The sequence below is a fragment of the Cervus canadensis genome, chromosome 28 (assembly GCF_019320065.1).
Source record: "Cervus canadensis isolate Bull #8, Minnesota chromosome 28, ASM1932006v1, whole genome shotgun sequence".
Lineage (NCBI taxonomy): Eukaryota > Metazoa > Chordata > Mammalia > Artiodactyla > Cervidae > Cervus > Cervus canadensis.
This window is the reverse complement of record NC_057413.1, coordinates 10,180,834-10,205,202: the sequence shown is the minus strand read 5'-3', so window position 1 is coordinate 10,205,202 and position 24,369 is coordinate 10,180,834. Positions and strand designations below refer to the sequence as shown.

Genomic DNA, 24,369 nt, shown 5'->3' with positions numbered 1-24,369 from the left:
GGAATGAACTTCTAACGACAGGCTCTTGAAATGCAGTGAAGTTTCTCTGAATCAGCAGGGAATGCTCCCACCAAGTCCACTTACTTTCAGTCCACTTACTCCACCCCACCCCCAGATTTGCAAGTCAAAAGACCAGTGCCACGGAGAAGACACAGCACTTCTGCGAGGCCGTGCAGCACCCCACACACTAAACAGACGCTGCCGGTCAGCACCGCCCCGGACACGCCGCCTCCTGCCGAAGCACCGAGGACCTGCCACTCTGACTTGAGCAGCACCCTGGTGCCACTTCGGTGGGGACGGCAGGTTTCTCGGGAAAGCTGGCTCTCTTGAAAATGTGAGGCCACAGTGAAGAGGCCCAAAGGCCAGCTCTGTGAGAACTGTGCCCCTGTTCCCAGGATTGACACAGAGCCTCTGGGCCGAGGTGGAGCTGGCACACTCCCGGATTCCCAACCCTGCCCCACACCCCAGGCAGGACACCTGCTCTAAACACAGCACTTTCTTCATACAGGAAAAGAGAGAAGTTACACTGTACACCAAACCAGGCACACAGATCCACTCCGATGGGAGGATGGGACTTCCCCATTGATGAAACCTAGGTCAGCAGAGATCAGGAGACAGTCTCCTACACCTCAGTCTCCATGATTCCTCCCTACCTGGAGTCGCTCTAGCCCACTTTCCCACTCTGACCCAAAGAAGGAAGGCAGAGCACTTCCCTGGTGGTCCAGTGGTTAGGACTCCATGCTCCCAATGCAGGGGGCATGGGTTCGATCCCCAGTTGGGGAACTAAGATCCCACAGGTGCGGCCAAAAACAAAAAAGAAGCAATGTAAAGAGGTTACCAAGGAAGGAGACAGCTGCCCAAGCTGAGCTCTGTGATATTCAGCACTGAATTATCTTTCCCCCAAATGAAGGTTCAAAACACGTAACACAAACAAAAGTGTCTGTATTTTGTGCAACTGGAGGCTGCAGCCTGTTTTAAGGGAAAGACACTGAAGGGAAGAGTGGGAAGTCCAGTGCTTCCTCTCAGCTCTGACGCCAAGGAACAAGGTGTGGGTCTGCTGAATTGTCTGCTTGTTTCTTCCCCTACTGGAGGGGTGAGTGTGGAATCTGGCTGGATCAGCTCCCCAGTACCTAGCTTCCTCAGTGTCTGTGTGAGTGCTGACGCTTGTCTTAATGCCCAGTTAAGAAATGGGCTCTCCAAACAATAATGGAACCGCCAGACCCTCTGAGAAGGAAAGACGAGATAAAGAAAAACAGAAAGAAAAAGAAAACCAAAACGAGAAAAAGACTATTCAGCCATAAAAGGGTAGAACTTATTGGTACAAACAGCACGTATGAACCTCAAAAGCATTCCAACGAAGAGACCTAGACACAGGATTGCTTCCATGCACATGAACCTTTACAACACTGCTGGAAATCAGGGCAGTGCTGGCCCAGACCTGGTGGGGGGATCTGTCAGTAGGACCTCTCTGAGGGGACACAAGTGTTACGTGCAACACCCAGGTGTGTGCAGTCACCAAAACTTACCAAAACGTGCGCTTGCAAGGGTTGCAGTTGTAAACTGAACTTCGGGAAATTTTTTTTTAAGACATCTGAATTGATTTACAACTGTTTTCAAAAAGAAGAGGGGAGGTGCAGTTGTGACAACTCACTGGATTAAACTGATTTTTCTGGAAAGCAGCCACCCGTGTTAAATACAAGTCAATGCCAGAAGCCACACCTTGGGTGACACAATTCAGGGACTGGGTCCAAATGTGGGGAAATTCCCCCAAGTTTGATGCTGTGAAAAGTGACTTAGTAAAGAAATATTTATGATACAAACTCCCCTTAAGGCCTTGAAATATTTAAAGAAAAAGCAGATTTTATCTTTTAAAAAAGAGAGAGAGAAAAAGTCACCTTTGTACAAGCTGAATCAGATATGATTTGTGGTTTGTGTTAAGGGATTTGCTTCTATGCTGGGCAGAAAAGCAAATCCAATACTGACCTGTGCTGAGAAAAAGATTCGCTCGGACGTTTTCATCCTTTTTCAAACCCAGCGAGGTTTCAAACTGAGGGAGGCTCCCCACAAGGTGGGCAGGAAACGGGAGACCAGCACCCTCCTTCCTGGGGGAGGCCATCCAACTGGGGGTGGGGGGATATGAACCCCTGCCCCAGTCCATGCTCCACGGGGAAAGGTCTGAGAGAAATTACTCCACCAGAGTTCCAGAAAGTGCTGTGGCAAACCTCGGCATCCCACAGGAGCCCAGCCCTGGCACTCCCATGTCAAGAACTCCACAAGGAGTCTCACAAGGGGACTCGGGGCAGGCAGCCCCGCGGAGACACAGAGCATCAGAACCCGTTCCCAGCAGCCCACAAACCAAAGTCAGCTCAGTTTCTGGCACAAAATGATTTACAAGTCATCCTGGCAGGCATCATGTCCAAGAGCTATTTTTAAGACAATAATTGTGGTCTAAATCTGGTCAGAGGGTCCTGGGTGTTTGAGGCTAAATCCCACCTCCTAGGAAGGATCAGTCAGGAGACTCAGGCCCATTTCCATCCCCAGCTCTCCAGAACCACCTGGCAAAAAATGCAGAGAGCGCAAGCAGCATGGCTCACGCCGTCCTGAGAACCCCTTCACCAGAGTTCAGAGCTCTGAACCACTCTGTTCCACTCACCTTGCATTTTGCTATGTAAATCACCATTTCAGTTTTGGTTGGGGTAAGATGGGGGGATGAGGGGGTGCACTTATTAATGCTATCTGTAAATGGTAAGTTCAGCAGACAGTATTTTCCACTGTGACTAGTCGTTTGTAAAGAATACAGAATAAAAGTAACAAAATCAGTAAAGTGGCTACAGAAGGAAGCATTGCTTTTACACTATTCTGCAGGGTTATGATAAAAACTCATATTCATGTATTTTTACATAAATCACATGCTCGTTTTGCTCTAACCAGTAGTAGGGGGCAAAGGCATTTAAGCAGCACTTTTAGAAATTAAATTAACTATCTGGTATTCATCCATTTCACCAGAGACGCCCAGCCCAGCCCCACCAGTCCATCTGTGGAAACCCTCCCTTGTCTCAATCCACAGCTGGATAAGCGACTTCTCTTAAGAAGACACGGCGACTGTTTCCCCAAGATTTTAGATGCCATTTTCTAAAAATCACACTGCAATGCATATTTCTTGGAAAAAATACAAAACTGCCTTATCTTGAGCATTGCTCCCTCTTCCCAAACTCCTGCATGATTTTTCACATTGAGACCTTCCATTTCACTCTTGAAGACACTGCTCTCTCACTCCCATCTTCATCAGCTAAATTCCTATCTTCCAAGTGTCTACACTGTAACATCCAGGAAGTCTACGCTGTCCTTACAAAGTGTGCCCACAGCATGCTGGACACCTTGTCTATCAAAGCACTTGTCCCCTCCCTCTAGAATAACATCACAGCCACTGTTCACTACTGACTGCCTGGCAGATGGTAGATCAATAAATATTCCTCAGATAAACAAACAAAAATTAAACTTATTTTGATCACTCAGACAAAATATTGTTGGTTTTGGTGTGTGTGTAGTTGTGTTTCCTCCTACAGTACTTTTCCTAAACAAATACACTCTTTATTTGAATTATTATAACCACAAAAGATTAAACTCTACACACTACTTTGTCACTTGCTTTTTTCACTTACTACATTATGTCATTAAATATTCTTGCTACCAGAGCATTTTAATGATCACATAGAACAAATGTTCATTAATTTAACCAATCCCCCACTGGTTACAATTTTTCACTGTGATACACAGTGACATACAGTTGATACACAGCCCTGTGGCCAAGCCTAAATAAATTCCTAGAAGCAGAGAGGCTGAGTCAAAACGTATGCAAAATACTGCCTGAGTTCTAGTACACACAGAAGGCTGAAAATGCAGGGTATCGATTTTGGAAGGATACAGACAGGATCACCACAATCAGAAGAAGGAGCATTTGACTGGCAGCGGAAACACAGGTTGTTTAGCCCAAAGAAGATGAACACTAAGTCTGTTAGATGGAAATCATGTTTATTTAGCGCCTTCTGAGGATAAGAAGGCAACCTGAGAAAGAGATGGAAAGAGCATGGACTCTGAAGAGCTATCCAACACAACCCTGCAGTGGCTTTAAGTGTTGAGGCTGAGGCAGGCAGGGCTCCTGGCAGGGGAAAGACTGGGTCAGCGTCACAGGAAAGGCAGCCAACCAAAAAGGTCACTCGTGTTCAACTACTACTGTGTCAACCCTCGGAGGGCTCCTCACAGCCCTCTTCAAGTGAGACGGGAGAAAAGCCACGACGAAACTTTTCCTGTGTCGCCCTAACAACTATCAGAGAACACCGCATACTGACTGCACACAAAATGCTCCTGAGAGAATCAATTTCCCCAATAAGCAAAAAAGTCCTGGTCGACCAAATGATGGGTTCAGTCCCTGACGACAGCAGTGACATGTTTTATGTCTTCGTGAAGTGGTGAGGGTCTCGCTTAGCCTCACAGCTTAGGGCCCTCACTGTAATCCATGTGATAAGAGCAAGTGACTCTAATGATAACATTTGCTATAACTGCCTCATCTCTGTTTTCTACAGAAGGAAGGTATTCAACAGATCAACTGTCACTATTTAACCACAGGGGGACAGGATTATCTCTTCCTCAATTTTTACCAACGTTCATATGTAAATGAAGTAAGTTTCTAAAAGATACCTTTTTTTCTTTTAAAGGAAAGTCAAGGAAGGAAGAAAATAACGCTGTGTTTCTATTTAAACAAGAGTTTCTTTAGAAAGGCAAGGGGATGAGTGAAATGACAAGCTGAGTGTCAGCATCAAGTTTTGGGTGACAATAAAAAAGGCTCGAGTCTGTGACTTTGGCCCCTTCTGACTTCTGTTTCCACATTCCTATCACGGAGTTAACAGCACAATTCTGACACAGATGCTACAAGAATCATACGGGTTAACACATGTAAAACGCTGAGACGAGTGCCCAGCACACAGGAAGTGCCATTTGACTGTCAGGCGCTTCTTCACGCCATCAGTGTCATTTCCACGTGTACTTAGAGAGAGGGACAAAACCCATGAGAATAATGCAGGACCCTCAAGGAAACAAAAAGGCTGGTGAAGAGGTGACTTGAAAAACACAAGCAGTCCACCTTCTGATAGTTCATTTATAACTGACTGTTTAAAACTCAGGATGCATTTCATCATAACAGGGGTGTTTCAAATGGTGGTTGGGTTCCCAAATCAACACAAAAGAGTTCAACAAGACTCACTAAGATTTCAGGGAAATGACTGGAAACGGCCAAGGGACATTATGGGGGAAAAAACAGAACACAAAACCACTTCCCTGTGCCAATTCAAAAGACTGGAAAAACCTCAAGGAGGAAGCACTGTCACAACACACTGGGGCAGGGACACTGGGCGGAAACTGCTCTGAGTGAGAAAAACTATGACAGGGCCTACAGGGTGGCGAGGGCTGGCTTCAGCGGTCACTCTGCTGGCTCCAGAGAAAATAATCAAGTTTTAAACCACAATGGCTGGGAGTCTGGATTTCTTGGACCTTATGAGTTATGCACTATAATGAACTGTGCATATTAACTAAAACCAGGCTCTGTTCTCCTAGGATATCTGGGCAATGGATGTATTTCTCATTGGCCATGCTAGTGCTAAGTCTGAAAGTCAACTAATCACAGAATCAAAGCAAGAGAGGAGCTAATGTACAGAAATACACAAAATCTACCCCCCTCCCCCATAAACAAAAGCGTTCTGGATTCAGAGCAGGCCATTGTCAGAGAAGGAGAAACACCCAGAGCAACCTCCAGCCTCAAATAAATGCTACACAGTGAAATTCCAGAATGGACAGGTCCAATTTCCTGGTGGGTGAGACACAAGTGTTTTGTAGAAACCACAACCCCTTCATCCAAGCAGAGCTTCAAGGAATTTTAAAGTTTGAATGTAAAAGTTAACTGCAATCAACTAGAAACAGAACAAAGAAAACAGACATTTAAAATTCAAAGCCAAAGGAGAAAGGATGGTGTCCACCTTCCCCATTTTCATCCTGTTCTCCGTCCCTCTTTGTCCCTCGAGCTTTTGCTTCTATATTCCTTTACGCCGTCGCGCTGTCTGTCTGTCCCCTTGTGAAAGGTCTTTCTCGGCCCAGGTCTGTTTAAAAGTCCAAACAATTCAAAACTGAACTACGGGTAACTTTTCTTGGGAGGGGCTGATAAGATTCTGTTTCTTGATCTAGGTACTTCAACTTGAAAGTTCAAAGTTTCTTTAAAAAGCATTTGAAAACTAGTTTAAAGAAGGTAGCATTCTGTTCAGTTTCTCAGAATCTGGATTAAATGGAATGATCCTTAAGGTAAAATTGCCAACCCAACAGCTCCTGCCTCATTTTTTTTTAAATATTTATTTGTTTTTATTTATTTATTTATTTGGGTGTACTGGGTCTTAGTCACGACCTGCAGGATCTAGTTCCCTGACCAGGCATCGAACCTCCGGTCCCCTGCATTCAGAGCTTGGAATCTTAGCCACTGAACCACCAGGGAAGTCCCTGCCTCACTGGTAATTTAATTTTGTGGTTGCTGCTGCTGGAGTTGAGCACATCAACTCAGAAAACCCTCAGGACACAGCATACAAGTACACACCAAACACAACCGCCTGACTGCAGAGCACCCAGAGAGTCTCCACTTGTGAATCTCCAAGTGCGAAAACTGAAGTTAGTTGCCAGCAGAAACTCTGAACACTGAATGCCTTGAGAAACTGCTGCTAACTGCTACAGCTTTGAAAACTCTGACATTTAGAAAAGAAATCTATTTGGTCCCACAAGTGGGCCTCGAGAAATGTAAACTGAGTTCTTCGCATTTTAAAAAATGTTGCCAACAGACTGGTGAACACGAGGAAATTCTTAACCTGAAAATGTTCAAACTGCCGTGTATGTGTATATATGTATATCCTATGTGCAGCACAATACCCGAGAGAGACGGTGAGGCCTCTTTGTAAACATTCACACCCTGCCCAAGTAACTCCCGAGACTCCACCTGAAATGTAAGCACCTCTCTTACAGACAGAATGTTAGGTACTGAAGGAATAATCCAAAGCGATCAGCGAGAAAACCAAGGCCAGGAACCCACGAGACCCCCTTGAACTATTTACTCTCAGTCAACAAGGACATCTGCTTCTGGCCTGTTAGCCAACAGCGAGGTCATGGTCCAGGGGGAAATAAGCTGCTTTACTCAACCCCCCCCATCCCGGCCTCAACCTAACCTCCACCCAAGATGGAAACACCGCCAGAGAAGGAAACCAGCCTTAACTCTTAAGCTGAGCCACGCTGCAGGGAAAGACGGAGGTGATAAGAAGGGGCTGGAACGCGGTGAAACGGAGAAACTACCCGAGGCACCATGAGGCCTCTCCAGCTCCAGGGTTGAACCCGCTTCCCCAGCCAGGCCCCTGAGGTGGAATCTGCAGGAACGCACCCAGATTCAACCATGAGAGGAAGCCCCATCGCAGTGACCTCACAGAGGGGGGTGTGTTCAAGAGGACTAGCCAACCTAAGTAAACAGTTTTTAAGTAGTTCCTCAAAACTATTATAAGCAATATGCTAGCAGTATGGCTACTGTTCCAAAGACAGAAGGCCTCATCCCTAGACGGGCTTATTTTCCAGGTGGAAATTATGGGCAAGAAACCCTGGACCACTAACCCCCAGGCTTCTGCTCACTCCCAAGGGGCACCCAAGAGGCTGCAATGACCCCAGGACAGATTTCTGACGTTCCTGCCAAAGTGGTCTGAAAAAGCCTTTGGCTAAGAGAAAAGAGCCAATTGAGGGGATGAAATACAACATAAAAACTGCTGGCCCACGCTCTCCACTGCACCAGGAACACCTGGAACCAGGCTGTCGCCACCAGCACGTGCTCTGTACACACACAACTCAAGGAGACCGCTAAGCCTGCTCGGCCGCCGTCCGTAATCTAGGAACACAGACACTCAAGAAACTGTCCAGGGCCACCATGGAGGATAAGGACCCTTTATCCTTATATGGGTAAGAGCAGGAATCCATGGAGAAGCCTGTGGACCGACAAGGAAAACATTCAATAAAATATCCGCTGATTGATTTTTTTAAGAGAAGATTAAAGAGTTAGAGGGGGCAAGGCCAGGGAACAAAGGTCAAGAGTAAAGCATCCAGGAATGGGCATCTCTGTAAAGGGCCATTTGATGATGGTCTGGCTGCTGCAGAGAGGGCTGTACCCCTACCAGCTGGCTTCTTCCAGGGTCTGCAACCTGCCGGCCTGGGAAAGGCTATAGCAGACTGGGAATCCTCCAGCTTCATGTCATTCCTTTAAATAATGAGTGAATGGTCAGCTCTCCGGAAGGCTACCAAGAAGTACAGGCTCATCTCCCTCAAACTCTAGTGAGGATCACAAACCATGTCTACCCTCCACCAACAACTTCAGGAGGTGGGAAAAAGGAGGCATGGAGGGCAAGTGCCAGACATGAAGTAAGAGCCAGGCTGGCTGGTTACCCACGGGAGTAGGCACTGCCTCCTGCTTACCTAGCAATGGTTATAAGCACTTGACACTGACTGCCTCCACAGCAGCCCCGTTGGGGAGGTACTATGATCACCTCATCTGAAGAAACTGAGACACAGAGAACTTAGGCAACTTGCTAGAAGTCACCCAGCCTGACATAAGAGGCACAGCTGGGATTCAGACCCAGTGCTCCGAACAAAAAACTATACACTGGGGGTTCAGTGCCAGGTTCAAGGTTACCTATCACTAAACATACAGTTGGGATTCACCCCAGGTAAATCAAAAAGAAGGCGCCTAACATGAACAACACATAGCAGTGTCTGCACCTGAAACAGCAGTGTCCAAAGTCAGAAACATCTATTCCCTTCAATAAGTGCCCGTCCAATGAGATTACCTTGTTTAATGGTGACGGGATTGGGGACTTTCTTGGGGGCAGGATGTTGAGGCTAGTACTAAAATAATACTAAAGATTTTAGTCACAATTATTTAGGGGGTAACTTTCTCTCAATAGATCTTATTTGACTGGGCAAAGAGGGCGACAAACATTTTAAATGGGTCCTTCCAATAAATTAATAAAGCAAGCAAAAGGGCTGAACTTGAGAACAGTCAAGCCCTAAGGATAAATAAAGAGCCAAAGCCAGCAGCTGCTGGGCCTCAGACCCAGCCCCTCCCCACGCCCCCTGCTCAGGACAGTCTGGGAGCCGCCTGGAGCATTCTCAGGCCCCAAACCATCACAGGGATGGCAAACAAGGTCCCCAGGCGATTCCCACGCAGGTTTGAGAAGTGCTGCCCTATATAAGGACACGTGTATGCCTCAGGACAGCATCACACTTTCTACCAGAAAGCAAATGTAGGCAGGGAAGTGAAGGAACCAGTCAAATGCTACAAGGCTGTCAAAAATCAGCCCCAGATTCCTATAAATTTTCATTTATAAATTAGAATTAACCTTTTTATTCTAATTCTGCCAAGTGTGAGTAAGAGGAAATTTATTGAAAATTCTTTGTGGTTCACAACTGTCACCAATTTTGAAAATTAACCACCAGAAATCCTGTGATCACAATGTGTATATTACTATTTGATGTTCTCTTATTCTTTGCATTAAAATTGTCCCCATCCTGGGCAATGAGCAGGAAGCCACATTTCAGTCATATAAGATATTCTACTTGAATTTAAAAAGTGAATCACTAAAAAATGAATGAAGCTAACAAAATTTTAAAAATATAGAGAGTACAGAAACAGGGACCAGCTCTGAATCACCCTAAATAAAGCACATACACATACCTTGTTGAATATCATCGAGGCAAAAGCAGAATTTGTGGCATTAGGTTTTCAAGCTAATAAAGCTGCAATGAACAGCTTTCTTCACCACTCTTAAACACATTTGTAATTATTATAAAATGAAGCATTTGGATGTCATGAATTGTTACCTCATGTATGAGAAATTATAAGCATTTTCCATTTCAGATACATTTTTCCCTACATTACTAGTAACTCAAAAGCACACATCAACATACAACTCACCAACACTGACAATCTATGTTAATCAAATTTTTACTACTCCAGAAAAATAAGGAACTCTCCTTATTACAACCTAAGTCACCAAACCAGACATTTCCTTCACAGGCTAATAATAAAACGTGTCCATCAACACACCAAGGGGGCAGCCTCATTTCCTGATCTGAATTTCATATTCAAGTATCCATGTAATTTCCCCTACCTTGCAAACGTACAGGACAACTATAACCCTGCATTCTTTCTTCCTATAAAACCATGGTGGGAAAGAAAACAGAATCATCCCACACAAACCACTCTAAAGAGCTTACAAGCTGCAGTTAAATCTATACAAGAAATAAAATTTGGCCAACATCCTCCATTTAATGTGATCCTCTCACAATGGGAGATGGATTGCAATTATCCATTAATGTAACCTACCCTCCATTGTCAATAAATAAATGTCAATTCCTGTCACTCAGATGAATCCTGAGTGAAAAGGCTAGAAAGAAATAAAGATATAAATGAGATTCTGTAAATATCTAAGGAACACGCCGATGACTGATTTCAAGCCAAAATGTCTAGAACTTGTGACATAAAGTGAAATGCCTGTGATTAATATGGCCTTACTTTTAAATGCATTAGTTATGCTAACATTCTCACTAGTCTCTGAAGAGAAAAAAATTTAAGTGAAAAAAAGGGCTCAGGTTCCAATTTGCTAACTTAAGTCACACCCTATCATTTCGTAAGCTTTCCTCCTTACACCACCCTGCTGTGCCTTTGGACTTTTTAAAGACCTGGGATTTGAGTAATTATAGCCATTTCAGAAATGGTTACTGAAAACCTAGCTACCTATACACGGCTTTAAATGTCTCCCTTTAAGTCCTCAGTTTACAGGGAGACTATGTAGGAAGTAATTCTATTCTTTTACACCCAGAATCTTTCCACCGCAATACGGTCTGCTTCCTGTCTTACCAAAATTCACTCACTGAAGAGTTACCTACCGACTGGTATCCCTGATGGGGTCTGGGTAACCCTAAGCTTCTGCAGAAACTATTTCAAATTAAGAATGCAAGACGTGGGGAAACACCAGGGGACTGCCTGCTCCCTTTCTCTACCTGTCCCCGTCTCTCCTCCTCTCTCCCTCACACACAAGCAGCAGCAGTGACAACACAGGGGTGCCTGGTCTTTGCAAACAGGCTCCACCATCCAGTAATTGGTTCATAAATTTTATTCATAACTTGAAACAGAAAGGGACGAAAATGAGCAATCTGTAATTTTAAAGGTTGTCATTACTCTCTAGCTGCAAGCGGTTAAAGAAGGCCTTGCAAGCTGGTGAATTACAGGCCCAGTTTATGACTCTCAATGAGCTCAGAAGCAGCACAGCGTCTTAGGAAGCACGAGCCAGGAGGGGAAGGAGGTCAGCTGCAAGTCCAGATGGGCTGAAGCTTCAATGTCACTTATCCCATCCCAGTGGAACGGTCCTTCCTGCTCCCAAGCTCTCTAGCCTCCCTCACTGCATAGAGCACAGCTTTAAGATGGAGATATTTTTACCCATATATTAGGCATCTTCCCCTAAAATATATTTTGCATCAGACCTTGCTGACTGATCTTTAAACAAAGGTTTTTACATGTTCATGAGATAATCAGGAAACACACATCCAACCTTCACTATTGACAAGTTTTCCAACAGGTTTTAGTCCTCATAGATCAGTTCCACACTATCCAAACCTCAAATGGAGGTATAAACATATACACTCTGGACTCAGTGGTTTATCCGTACATATGCTGGACTAATTAGACATCACATCTCAGGACAATCTGGGATTCTGTGTATGGACACCTCAGAAGCCACAGGTTGGGGGCAGTGATGGGGGTGGTGCGGACAGCCACCCCAGGGAGTTACTGGGAAGCCCACGCCCACAGGACCTGAGATACAGGCAGAATTGAACTCCAGTCTCTTAAGGGGAAGCAAGCCAAGTGGTGATCAAGAGAAGCCTCAGTGATCAGCCTCAAGGCAAGCGAGTCACACCAACAGAAAATATGATTCAACACAAAACGCCTTATCTCATTCCCGCACGCCCACGCCCACCTCTCTGAAGTGAGGAAACTGGCAAAGGTTGCCTCAGTAACTTCCGGCCCAATGAGGACTGCTCTGGAAACTGCAGTGGGGACGTCCATATGGCTCCCAAGCTTCAGTGCCGTGGGAAAACAAAAAAAAAGGAAACAGACACCCAGGCCAAAGGTCTGGGCTGAACGAAGTGGACTTACTCTTATTCCCCCTCGCAGACCAAACTGAGCAAGAAACCATGCTTCTGAATGCTGCTCCATCCCTTCTCCAAGCAGAATATTCCTTGCTACAGCAAAGGGGAGAACACCAACTTCAGAGCGCTGATGGCAGGCTTAGGGAGTATGGCAAAAAGCTGGGCCTCAACAAATGTTGTGTTCCCTCTAAAACCACTGCCTAACCCCTTCCCAAAGAAGGGATTCTGACCCCCTAGCCCCACATCCTCATGACTCCACCAGAAACAGATCAGTATCATTTCTTTCTGGTGTCACACACACCTGGACCTCTCGTAGAGAAATCTGAAATCTGATTTATCCTACTGACACCCTCGTTTTCACAAATGAGTTTCTGGCAGCAGAGGGGTGATCAGAATACAGTTGATGCACTTTACACACTACTCTGGTCTTTCCCAAAGAGCATTCCAGAGAACTCTAGGTCCATGGATATTATGCAAAATCGGGCTTCACTGACCAACTAGGTTTGAAACGTGTCAGCTTTACACAGGTTTCTGTCCTTTAGCTTTGTTCATGTGCACTGTGATTCTCTTTCTCTAAGAATTCTGACCACAGGAGCCTCCTTCCCCTGCTCCCTTCAAAAGCATAACAGATTTCTCAGAACACAAGTGGGCTACACCGTGGTGCTTTGTCTCACTCAATTTTGTTGGTGGTTTGAGTCAGGTCTTCATTTGGGGAGGAAGGTGTTTTTCTAAGTAATATGTGAATGAATGTTCACTGTAAATGTACTGAGTGCATCGGGTAAAAATAGGCGTCTGCTCAGGGAAACTGAAAAAGAGCAATTGTCCTTATTATCTTTGGAGGTTTCAAGTGTTCTAATTAAGTTATTAACAGACCACAACTAGAGAAATCCATGGGATGTCAAGTTCTCGCTGTAGTAGTGAATTCTTCAACCCTTAACAGAAATATGGCTCCATTACAGATTGTCTAACAAAAACTAGCAGTTACTTTTTAAGAAAATATTTCTACTGGGAAAATAGATGGGAGCCCAGACAGGCTATTCAATAAAGCACATTAACGAAATGAAAAAAATGATTTGAGCTACAATTCAAATACAGTTTTATCTTTTATTACACTGTGATCACATCACTTCCTGTTGTCATATATGAGAGAAAAGTTTGATAAAGTCCCCCAAAACATCTTGGTTACTAAGTTTCTGCAAAGGGTTCCTGAGCAGAGTTCTTCAAGAAAAAAAGTCTTATACTGTAAACATGATTTAACTGTCATAGATCTATCTGTGCACAGGTCTAATAACCGTAAGAGAGTACTAATATTGCAGTACTTACTCTTTTTTCACTTACGCTTTTCCAACTTTCTGAATTTCCTGTGATACGCTTTTCCAACTTTCTGAATTTCCTGTAATACATATATCCTTTCAAAGGGAAAAACATTAACATGTTACATTCACTGAGAAAATACAGGGTTCACTAAATAACCTAACACCTGATTTTTTTTCAACGCCCCTGCCAATTCTTACAGATCAGTAGGGCTACCACTAGTACTTGTGGAAAGGCTTCTGAAAAGAAATCAAAGAGGGCAAGGACTTGCCACAACTGCGCAATCCAGAGGAAAGAATAGGGATGCAGCATATTTACTGACCCTGGTGAGTAGAGGCCAAATATCCTCCAACAAGACTTGTGTGCCATATGTGGAAGGCGAGTCCAAGGAAGGGCAGAACATATAAAAGCATAAGCAGATCAACAGGAGGTAAGGACAGCTGACAAGAACTATTAGGCTGAAATTCCTCTGAAGATGCCTTAGTTTAACACAGGTTAGGAATTTTGAGATTTGCTGCAGCAACCCAAACCAGGAGGAGACACTTCAAAAATGGAGATGGTCAGAGGATGTAAGCAGCGGCCACAATACGGAGACAACCCAAACGTGGGATGCTATGAACACTGCTGTGTAAAGAGAAATGGAAAAAAAATTTTAAACCTTAACAGCATGAAAATCATAAAACCATCAACATACATAAAGCACTAGGAACATACAAGAGGAGCCTGGAGGACCTCAGTGTATCAGAAAGTAAGAAAGTGCTTGGTTGGGTCGCTTTGATGTCACCTGAAACTACTGCACTGTGAATAGGCTATACTCCAGTAAAAAATTTTAAATATAATTTTTTGAAAAGAAAGTGCTTAAGGAATTATGGGGGCGTGTTATAGGGATACAGGAATAGGAAATTACAAGGCTCTGAAGCTGAATCTCTAATACTTTGGTCACCTGATGTGAAGAGCCAACTCACTGGTAAAGGCCCTAATGCTGGGAAAGACTGAAGGCAAAAGGGGGAAACAGGATGAGATGACTGGATAGCATCAACGGGTGGCTGGATGACTCAATGGACATGAGTTTGAGCAAACTCCGGGAGATGGTGGAGGACAGGTAAGGGTGGCGTGCTGCAGTCCATGGGGTCGCAAAGAGTTGGACACGACAGAGCAACTGAGTGACAAGTACAAAATTAAATTTCCTCATTGATGACTGTACTAAGGCTTTATAAGAGAACATTCTTATTTTTAGGAAATATATTCTAAGTACTTGAGGATAGTTCAGAATGGGGGGTGGGGGTGGGGACATAGAAGAGAAAATACAATCAAACATGACCAAACAGTAAATGACAGATATTCTTTGTACTATTTTTACAACTTTTCAGTTAAAAATAATTTTTAAGACCTACCACAAAGTAAGTGAGTGAGAGAGAGTCACCTGGGGTTCTGAGATGGGAGGATATCAGAATCCCCCACCTTTATAAAGATACACTGCTGCTGTCATCTTTGGCAAAATCTGTAAGCTCAAATAATCCAAAAATGACACCATTAGAATACACACTAAAAATGCCCAACTGCACTAACTGATGCCAAGAAGTGTGCCAAGAATAATAAAAGACAGCATTCACTTCAACCTAGTGAAATGTTACTGACAAAAAGCCTTTCTTTTTATAGGTGACTTCAAAGACAAAAGGAAACTTCTCTTTATCGACTGAAAAGAAGCAAGATTAGAAAAGCAGACCGGGGCGGGGGGGGGGGGGGGGGGGGGGGGGGAGGCCAGGGGGAAACGGGCCGACAGACACAGACACTTTTCTGACCCTGCTCATCTAACTGTTCAAGCCCCAGCCTTTTACCTAACTTCTGCTTATCCTTCGTAAGACACTGCCTTCCTCTAGGAAGACCTCCCTGACTCACCCTCTCACTCCCACACATTAAGGCACCTCCTTCCTGAAAGCTGCCAATATGGCCTGTGTGACGCCCTAAGTTCCCAGAGGTATTATATACAGCCAGCTGTGTACCTGTCTCCCCTGCTTCCCTGGCAGCTCAGTCGTGTAAAGAATCGCTTGCCAAAGCAGCAGACGCGGGTTCAATCCCTGGGACAAGAAGATCGCCTGGAGAAGGAAATGGCAACGCACTCCAGTATCCTTGCCTGGGAAATCCCATGGACAGAGGAGCCTGGTGGGCTACAGTCCACGGGGTCACAAAGAGTTGAACACGACTGAGCCCGTGTGCACATACATACACACACACACATACAAAATGAGGTCTGCAATTATTAAAGATCACTGCAATATCCATAGGAGAAAAAAGGCAAGTGACCTAAATCCAAACACAGATCAGCAATCACAAAGTTTAATGACACTTTGGGACACTCCAGTCCAGGGACCCCTAGTGAACGAACTAGGGCAGGTTCAAAAGCATTAAACACACTTCAGGCCCCTAGGAAGGGAAAGGCCTGGCTCTGTATTTTCAATGATTTCAAAATCCTGTGCATTTGGGCAGTAGAAATAAGAAATCGATAAGCCTAGAAGTAGCTAGGTAACCTTCTTTTAACCAGTTTCTTAGACTGTTTTAGAAGATACACAGGTTTCAAACACAAACTGTTTTCAAGACTTGACCAACAAATGACAGTCCTGAATGCATTCACCAGAATATTGTTGATACTTGCACATGAAAGTATTCCTAAAATGATGTCCTACCTTGAGTTAACATTACAACCTAACTTCCAAGTGACTCTGAATTTCACAGTGTTAATGTAAGTATTCCAGGGGGCTCTGGGGTGCTATTTGGAACAACACTTGCTGGGGAGCAGCAGTATCACATTTCTGGGAAGTCATTTGGCAAAACACAAGAGAGAGATTTTTAAGATGTCCATTTCCATTAATCTAGTAATTGTGTGCTTGGTCATATATCCTAAAATAGTAATGAAATTTGGAAAATTGTAGCTATACATACATTTCAATAGTTGCCTTCCCATTAAACTGTTATTATGGAAGAAAGAACAAACACAAAAAGCCTTGTCTCACAGGACTGGCAAACCTGGGGAAGACCTCAGACTCACTCATTATGAAAACCTAAAGTGAAGGGGTTGATTCAGAAGAGTTGGCACTGAAGTGGCACAAAAAAATTGTTATTATGGAAAATATATAATCACATGAGGAAATGCTTATGATGACATCTAGCAGAAAAAATAGAGAAACAAAATTGTATATGCCACAGAATTACCAAAACATGTTCAGAGAGGGAAAGAACAGCTGTTGGGGAAAAAAAAAAAAACACCAAAACATTTATACCAGTAGTGTGGGGCAGTGGAGCTAGGGGTAACCTTTCTGCCTTTCCATGGTTTGTTTCTGTGTTGCTTATAAAGTTTTTTAAAAAATACACACGTGTGTGCAGTAAGGCAGCAGCCCAACCCCAAGACAGGAGGCTGCCTGCCCACCCAATGCACTGCCCCAGGCCACTGTGATTTGGGATGTCTCAGGATGTCAGCTACACCCCTTCATCTGAGGGTCAGTACTCCTTCCTCCAGTCCAAGAAATTCCTGCTTGACTGCTACTTCACGTCTGATACAGGCTGATAAAGCAGACCGTTTAAGTCCCTGAGAACTGCACTTGTAACAGCTCCTCTGCCTCCCCCATAGAAAAGAGGGGTTTGGTAACAGAGTCAAAAGTTCAAGATGAAGGAGCATTTCTAACCTAATAAAAGAAGATGAACACTCTAGCCAAGATGCTACTTAGAACAAGCTCAACCCAATGTGAATTGATTTTAAACTCATCTGAAAACCAAACTTACAGTAACTTACAAACTTGATTCTGGCCAGATACTATAGCAGTACTCACCACTGAAAGAAAACAGAAAGACTGACGATGGACCAAGAGCCACAGGACTGCTCAGGATGGCAAGGTAGTGCATGTGTTTTGGAGAACTGTGTGGCAGTTTCTTATGAAGCTAAATATATACTTAATTTATAACCCAATTACATACCTAAGGATTGACTGACTCTGGAGAAATAAAATCCTACTGAGTACATCCAAGTCTTGAACTGAAGCGTTCACAGATACTCTCAGCCAAAAACTGGAAACAACTCAAAAGTCCATCAATCAGTAAGAATAGAAATAAGCTGTGGTGTATCCATACAATGGAGTATTATTCAGCAATAAAAAAGGAATGAACTACTGATAAATGCAACAACACAAATCAATCTGAAAAGGATTGTGCTGTATAAAACAGGCAAGGCTTGCAGGGGGTGGGAGACTCAAGAGGAAAGGAAAAGGATATATACACACATAGTTTATTCCTTTGTTGTACAGCAGAAACTAACAACACTGTAAAGCAATTATACCTCAATTTAAAAAAATAAAAACAGGCAATGCTTATCTTAGAGAAGACAACTACAAATGGCAGAAGGGACTACTTATAGTGATGAAAATCTATTTTAACTGGGGAGTAGTTACATGGGAATATTAATTTGACTGTCAAAATTCAAAAAACTATATACTTGGAATAGGTGTTTGATGATGTAAATTATGTGTCAATAGACATCTGCTAACTTGAAATCATAGTAAACACACCACTGTGTGTGCACGCAGGCTCAGTCCTATCTGATTCTTTGCAACCCCATGGACTACAGCCTCTCAGGCTCCGTCCATGCCATTTCCTCGGCAAGAATACTGGAATGGACTGCCATTTCACAGGCTGTCCTTTTGTTCATAGGCCAAAAAAATGACACTTGACTTCTCACAGGGGCCCAGTCCCTTAATCAGGGACTTTTTAGCTTTACTTCACACAGCAATAGGCTAGTTAACTACTTTCCCATATTATAATTACCAACATGATAAAAACAGATTGAAAGACACATCCACTGTACCAATAGTAAGTAGCAAGTGTCAAAAGAAATCAGAAAAAAATATGGGAGAAAATACAAGGCTAAATAAAGTAGTTGTTGTAAAAAGCTTTTAAAGCAGTTCTGTTCTTTAAAAGAAACCTTTTGGATGGCAAATACATACAACCGATGAAGGCAAGCAACTCATAGCCAGTTCTCAGAGCAACTCTTACCAGTGCAAATCTGACCGCAGAGAAAGCGGTTTCATTTAGGGGCAGAACTCCTAGTTTTATCTGCTAGTTTTATCAGTTTTCTACCTTGCATGTGTATAACATAATGGTACGATAACTGTTACCCTCTATTTCATCCTCTTCTTAAAAAAAAAACAACTAAAAAACTCAGAATTTTCATGTATTTAAAGGGATTTAGAATCCAGAAACTGATGCATAGGCCAAAGAGGTCTTCCTATACCTCCATGGGAACATTAAAATATTATTTAATACAAGATAATCAGAGTCATGACAATAATTAAGTACCAACACTTTAAAACGTGCATTTTAAGCCTCTGGGTATGTAAGTAGGGATAAACCCTAACATATCCATAAAATGTGGCTGTCAGAAAAAGTCATTACTGGAAGATTCCAGAGAACTGAGGTTTCATACCATTTTAGTGGCTGATGTGAGAGTACAGAGAAGATTAAAAAATTGGAGGGTAATATTTAACTAGATGGGAGGTAATAAAAGAAGGAGGATTTCTTACAGAATACTTTCATATTCTTGAGGTCAGAAAAGCATTCCTAAGCAAGACACAAAACCCGTAAAGGAAAACCAAACTGGACTACAGGAAAAGTTTAAAACTTCCATGAGAAAAGATGCCATTAAAGGATAAAGGACAGACTTAGGGAAAATACTTAAAATATGTTTAGAAAGTAAAGAACAAAAAGAGCTCTGACAAAAAGCAGTAAGAAAAAATATGTAAAAGTGGGCAGGTCACGAACAAAAGAAATGTGGACACTCAGCAGGCCAATGAAGAATGCTCAATACAAAGAAATGTAAATCCAACAACAGTGATGAATCATATGTGATTCATTAGCAAAAACTAAATCAGCCTTATAATACCAAGTATTGGCAAGAAGGAAAGGAAATAAAGATTCTCTATACACTGTTGGTGAAAATATAAATTAGTTAAGCCTTTTCCGAAGGGGGAAAAAAAACATCTCTTCCAACTATAAAAACTGAGCGCATACCCTTGCAATCTGATGCCAGTATGCCCACGTGTGAGAGATGTGCCAAGTAAACAAAACAGAGTTAACAACCTAAACGTCTACTGAGTGCTTCCTAAACGCCAGGCACTCTTCTCGGACGGGAATCATAAGCAAGCAGCTATATACACTCCAGTACTGAGGTCCTGTCAGGAAGTACACAGCGTTAGAGAACCACATGGAAACACTGACAAGACACAGTTAGGTGAGAAGAGGCCAGAGCACACAACAGGACCCGCGATTCCACCACTAAAAACGGGCCAAAAAGAAAAGGGTGGGGGGAATCCTGCATACACGTCTACGTAAATAAGAGTGTAAACGGGGAGCAAATGCACCGAGGAGGAAAGCATAAGGGGCACACTTTGCACTTAACACTTCTGAATTTGACCTTGAAGTCAAAATTAAATTCAAAATTAATTTGAATTTTGCATACCATGATGTATTCGTACCATTTTTCTTTGGTCATCATGTGAGTCACAATTCAGTCAAGAGTGAAAAGACAATCTGGGCCAAACACAAATGTCCTGGACAGGTCACCTGGCAAACCAGTCACTTACTACAAGTTATCTGTGCAGAGTGCCTGGGAGCCACCTCCCATGTGCAGATTTTATACATATATATATATATATAGTTTAATTGGGCTACAGGGCATATAGGATCTTAGTTCCCTGACTGAACTCATATCCCCTGCATTGGAAGCCTGGAGTCTTAACCACTGAACCACCAGGGAAGGCCCCCACATGCAAATTATATTCAGCTTCCTTGCACTTAGAAAAACCAAACACTGTCACACTTAAAACTCTAACCTATATCCAAACCAGTCATTCAAATACCAGCTAATGCATGATGAAGCGGAGTTATCACTCACCTGGTGTCATGACTTCATAGCACTTGGATTTCCAGGCTAATGATAACACATATGTGGCAGAAAAGCAAAGATCACAAGTTAAAACCAAAGGGTTGGGAATTCCCTGGCAGTCCAATGGTGGGGACTCTGCACTCTCACCACCGTAGGCCTGGGTTCAATCCCTGGTCAGGGAACTAGGATCCCACAAGCCTCTTGGCATGGCAGAAAAAGACAAAAAACCCAAAGGGTTCTGGCCCTTTACATCCCACTTCAATGGCTTAGAAAAAACTGTACTAAATGAACTACCTGCAATACAGGTTCAAACACCATATTTGAAGACTGTCACCAAGAATCTCCTAGGAATCTGGATCGTCATTTCTCCCACTGACAACCAATTCTTTGTGATTTTTTTTTTTAACGGAGAAGGGGAGAACCAAGAAGAAGATTAGAGGAACAAGAGAATCCAAAATCTAATTTTTTTCTAAATTGGAAGGAAAAAAACTGAGAAACTAATTTCTCAACTTGGCCCTGCTGCAGTTTAACTCGAACACATTTGAGAGGAGCTACATTACTACAGCTGAATTAGAGCCAACATTTACTTTGGCAGAAAAAAGCCAAAGTCATTGAAGTTTTTTTTTTTTTCTTTAATACTTCTAAAAGTGCTAAACTACTGAAGTCCTTTTTTAATGGATAAGCAAGAGCACCCTTCAAATTTTCCAAAGTCAAAGACTTGAGAGGAAGAAAGCAGACCCTGAGCAATACACAGACACGTCACAGCACGTTCACCCTGCAGTCGGGTGAAGAGGGTCCTGGTGTTCACCACCCATGTTCCTTCAACTTTTCTACTGTGAAATCTCTCATAATATAAAAAGTCCAGGAAAGAGATTTAATCAGATTTATACGAAGGATCCTTGAGATAAAGTTAAAAATAAGAATGACAACGAACACTGACCAACTGCCTGCCAGTAGACCTGAAAACATACCCATTCAGACCAGTACACCGGAAGACGCACCACAGAGCTATCTGCTGTCAACAACACTGCCCTTGCCCATGAGGTTCTCCCAGAAGAAGGTCAAGGGCCCAGCACCTCTAGTGATGCTCATTAGCAGTATCAACACACAGCGGGAGCTCCGCCTTCTCCAAACTGAGTCTTTCAAGGACGCAGAAGCTCATCAGTGGTGACAGGTAAGAAAGAGTGAAGTGAGAGAGAGGTAAGAAAGAGGCAATACAATCACGGCCGTGACCTTGACAGGAAAAGGGACAGAAAATGAACAGGAATGTATGCTGCAGAAGATGAGACCGGGCTAAGCCTGCTCTAACAAACTCTTCAGGTAATACTTGAAGAGCTAAGATTTTCTCCCATAAGCAATGCAGAGCTATGGAAGATTTGAGCAGGAAAGTAACTTTCTCTTTTCTCCATGAAAGATGACTGTGACAATAGAGAAGTTAGAGGAGACAGTATCTCACTCTTCCGAAGGAAAAAGAAGGGAGCGGCAGAGGATGAGATGGTTAGCTAGACTCAGTGGACATAAATCTGAGCAAATTCCAGGAGACAGTGAAGGACAGGGGAGTCGCAAAGAGTCAGACACAACTAAGCGAATGAACAACCTGAAACACACAAAAGTGCAGATAAATATGGTATAATTTACGTACAAGAAAGTTGTGCTGGGGGAGAAGAGACAAGACAGCAGAATTTTAACGCCAAGTGGAGTCAACAAAGGCTTTTATAAATTAGTAGGAAGGAAGCTAAAGAAACATTCATGACCCCAGACTACCACTGAGAATAGGAAGCATGGTGTGCCATGAACTTCAACTATGAATCCATATAAATGACAAGTCAGACTTGGGACACTTTAAAAAACAAAACACCTCTAACAATTTCAAACCTCAGCAAGGACACAGATGTTGCTGGTAGGAATGTAGTGCATCAATCATTTCAGAGAACATTTTAGTTCTCACTAACACTGAAAATCACACACCCTCTGACCAGACAACTGAAACCCTAGCTCTGTGCAGGAAGAGAACTTCTGATAGATGTGAGTCAGGAGATACAAAAATGAGGGTCAGTTAGTAGCAAAAAACAAAGAAGGAAGCAGCTTACTATCCATCAGCAACAGGCGTATAATAATTAAATAGGCTTTCTCAGGGGAAAAATATTCAATCTCAAAGCATTTCCTCCCTGGGTCCCATTCCAAATGTAAACTATTTTCACTTTCTCAGGTAGACAGCCCTCAGCCCTACAGCTTCTCTTTTCTTTGCCTGGACACTTGCCACTTCCCCTCTTCTGCATCCTCCTTCACTAGCACCCACCCATCACATACCCAACAAGGCCTCCTGTATCCCTGCCGTGAGAAGGCAAAGGAAAACCTTTTTTGAAGTTAAGTGCCCCCAAAGCTAGGTTCTAATCCCAGCTGTGACCTACTCCTCTAGTGCAGGGTGGGACCAGCATCTCAGGGCATCAACAGGGAAAGTCTAGGTGATTCAATTCTTCCCCAAATTTTGAAAACTTAGTTCTCAACACTTTTTTATCCTCTAATTAGAATGCCTTCTTTATACTCTGGTGGTTCAGATAGTAAGAATCCACTTGCGATGCAGGAGACTTGGGTTCAATCCCTGGGTTGGGAAGATCCCCTGGAGCAGGAAATGGCTACCCACTCCAGTATTCTTTCCTGGAGAACTCCATGGATCGAAGCTACAGTCCATGGGTCCCAAAGAGTTGGACATGACTGAGAACACTTTTCTTTATAGTCTGAGAATCTCCCTTTTGTGCTTCTTGCATTTAGAAATATTCAATCCCTCCCCCTCCCTTCCCTTCCTCCCCTCCCTTCCTTAAAAATCCTTCTCCCTCCTCTCTGCCAATGTGAGTTCAGTCCCATCAGGGGAAACCTTACACAAAATGAGAAACTCAGGCCTGGGGTACTGCTACCAACTCCAGGAGTCCCCAGCACCCAGCAATCCAGGCTCCGCGGTGAGTTTCTACAACAGTTGGTTAACCTCTGCCCCATCCACTCCTCCACACCAATTCCTTCCTGCAGCAGGCTGGCAGGTTTGCCAGATGAGACCGTGGGGGTGGACCCTTCCACTCCTGAACTGCACCTCGCTTAACTATCGATCACCAGCCACACTGACTGGTCTGTCCGAGTTCATACTTCTTGCTGGGGTTAATTTTATCCTTGCACCTTCTACAGCATGCTCCAACAGTACTCTGCCCCCCAAAAAATGGTTTATGCTCTCTCCATTTATCCATATTGTTGTTGCCAAGTTTCTCCTGAAATTTCCCCAAGCATTTCTAACTAGATGGAATCCTTGTTTATCTATTAGTAAGCTATATAATATACATTCTTCCTCTTTTTCTTCTTGAAATAGATATGTGTGATGCTTCAGTAATAGCTACTTAATTTGTAACAATCACTATTTTACCTTATTAAGTTATTGTGTTCAGCAGATACCTTAAAATGCAAAATGAGGCCCGCCGGACCTTGATTAGAGACTTCAGTTTAAGTACTGGTTCCTCTTTTCATCTGAGTACCCTGAAAGGGGCTGGCCAGCAACCCTGAAGACCTTTACCCAGGAGAGAAATGGGTCAAAGCTCCACGCCCAGACATCCTGGGGAACAGAAACATCATCTCAGTATTAAAAACATGCACAGTGGGGCTCAACTCTAGCTCGGCCTATATTCCACACAGCTTCAGACACTTCTCTCAAAAGCTAAGAGTGGTAATAAAAATAAAAGGTTAAATTGTGCTCTGCAGATATGTGAGAATACATACTGTTTATATTCTTTCACACTTAAATCTGCTGTTCAGCAGGCCAGGCAGCTCAAAGTGTGGTGCTTTCTACCATGAACAGAATTCCACAAAGACCTCTTACT

General features: G+C 43.3%; 1 protein-coding gene and 1 non-coding gene across 6 annotated transcripts in view; one reads left to right on the top strand and one right to left on the bottom strand.

The window, feature by feature from the left end:
• The window catches only part of JARID2 (jumonji and AT-rich interaction domain containing 2), a 230,987-nt gene that overhangs the window by 177,172 nt on the left and 29,446 nt on the right, over window positions 1–24,369 (bottom strand). The gene's annotated exons all lie outside the window — the stretch shown is intronic.
• On the top strand, window positions 711–783 carry TRNAW-CCA. Its single transcript has one exon. It is a non-coding gene; the product is annotated as a tRNA-Trp (tRNA).